The following is a 2,528-nucleotide window of genomic DNA, read 5'->3' as shown; positions in this document are numbered from 1 at the left end:
CCTGTCAGTCATCATCACGCTCCATCCAGAAGTCCTCTGATGATGCGGCTGTGGTGGTTTGTGTGAAGGGAGGGGGGGGGGGGGGGGGGGGGGGGGGTACAGGAAGGTCCTCTGGGACTTCAGGCACTGGAGCAGGTTCTATGGACTGTTGCTGAACACGGCTCAAACAAAGGAGAAGATGGTGGAGTTTGGCAGGTGGAGGCACAACATGGACCAGTCCAGACTGATGGAGAGTGTATGGAGGTGGTCTCTACCTGGAAATATCTGGGTCCACCTGGATCACAGACTGGACTGATCAGTCCTGATGCAGCATATAGAACGGTCGGTGCAGACTGGACTTTCTCAGAAGACTGAAACCTGTTGATGTCTGTGTGGCGAGAAGAATCGGGTAAAAGGAAGCCAGACAACGCCACCTTGGGAATTGCACCCAAGTAAATAACTAAAAAGTAAGGACACTCAGGTTCGTGACTTAGGAAGCAGGAGACGTGGGTTCTGGCCAACAGAAAATCTCTTTATAAAATAGTCAAATTTCAAAAACACATTCACTCCTCTTAAAAGAAGGGGAAGAGGGGGAGCCTAATCAGGAGCTGAGGCTTACCGGAGGGACACGGGTAGTAGGGGGCATGAAGGCCTCTGAAGGATCACCCCAGACACACGTGGACACTCTCACTCGCTGAAAATAAAGGTGAACACTCAAACAAAAAGGGGTGCGCAGCACATCACACGGGAAGGAGACCCGCCACCAGGGACACCGATACCGCCACCGTCGCTCTCAGCCTCTGGAAGGGAGGGGAAAAGACAAGGGGAGTTAAAAAGGGTTTTCCCTCACATTCATGCACTCAAAAGGAAAATATTAATAACTAAACACGAGTGGGAGGGCAGCCACTACTCACAAGTAAAATAAATGCAAACCTGTAACTGCCACACCCAAACAAAAACAGTAAATGAATAACAAAAAGAATGGAAATGAAATTAAATAAAGAAACGATAACCAAAAGAACGAAATATGCCAACACTTGTCTTAAACAAAATCAATCAACGCAGAAAGAGAAGATAATAAAGCAAAGAGATCGCTTCTGTCTTCCGCCTGGCGTTCCACAAGCGTTCAGGCTCTGTTCCGGAGGTCAGCCAGTGGACTGGAGTGCAGCGAACTGCAGACGGCCGACTCCACGGAGCAGAGGCAGACCAGGCGGAATCACGTGTGCCAACGCTGGTTCTGGCAGCGACCCGGAAGGAAAAAACAGCTGGCAGGTTCCACTGCAGATTAACTGGCCGCTCCTAATATGTAATAAAAAAAAGGCAGTCATACATCTGCACATACCTTCATACACCTATTGGGGTATCTGAACTGCATCCCTGGCCAAACAGCATCCAAAGTGATCACCCAGTAGGAGAGGTGGGGAGTCTGTGGCTTCACAACAGCCACCTAAACACAAACCGCTGATTACTGCCAGCTGATCATGACAGTGGGGTGCGCCTCCAGGAGGACAGCTATACTCACTCATCGAGCAGCAAGTTGAGTCACACATGCAGGGGGAATGACCCTAAACGCAGCCCAGCAGGCAACACAGCTCGCACGGCTCATACCAGGAAGTGAGGAAGACCAGGGGCGGGGTCTACTCCAGACTCAGCCAGAGGCTGCACCAGTGAGAATGGCCTTCTTTTATACACCGCTCTCCCTGCCGGGATTGGTTGATTACTGCCAGCCAGGAGAGGATCTCCTCCTGCCACATCTGCAAGGAGATGCTGTCCTTTTACTCCCATCACTGGAGTCCTGCGCTGGATGTTCTAGCTGAGGTTTGCTGGAGAAACTGATGAAGGTCAAAGGTCAAAGAGGGGAACCGGCTGAACAAGCTGGTCTGGAGGTGTGTGTCAGTGATGGGGGGGGTCTGCTGGTGAACTGCAAACCGAACAGAATGAGGAGGAGAATGAAGTCCATCCTTATGAACAGCAACAAAACTCTTTCTCTCACCAGAGTCAGTCACACATCCACAAGTTTAATCCCTCCTTCATGAATACAAGTAAAAATTCTCACATCCAAAACTTTGATCACTGTTTCAAATGGGTCCAGGAGGAAGATGTTCTGTTTTTATACAGCATTTAAACATGTTGTTGATTTTTTGTGTACATGCAAATGATTAGAGCAGTTTATGTGTGATTTCAGAGGAGTGTGTGAGAGTTAAAATGAATTCAGTCCAAAACAGAAACTCTGATTAGTTTCCTTTGATTTCCTCCAAACCAGAGTGAGAGATGTTGAGCTCCCTTTCAGATTCAGCTCCAGGATTGTGAAGCAGTGTGAGAGTTGAAGCTGGATCTTTGTGTTGTGTTGCTCAGAGTAAATGTTGCTTGGTGTCCACAGAGAGAAGAAGAGGACTGATGTGTGTGAGGAGCAGCCAGAAAGATCCAGAAGCGCCGCTGCACTAAGTAAGAGTGGACATGTGTCTGCTGAGGGACTGGTCTGTCTTCACTGGACTGGTTGTTGTGTTGTAGAGACATGAAAGCTTGTTGTTTGTGTGCAGTGTGATTGT

This window comes from Salarias fasciatus, assembly GCF_902148845.1.
Source record: "Salarias fasciatus chromosome 23 unlocalized genomic scaffold, fSalaFa1.1 super_scaffold_20, whole genome shotgun sequence".
Classification (NCBI taxonomy): Eukaryota; Metazoa; Chordata; class Actinopteri; order Blenniiformes; family Blenniidae; genus Salarias; species Salarias fasciatus.
This window is presented reverse-complemented; position numbering follows the sequence as displayed.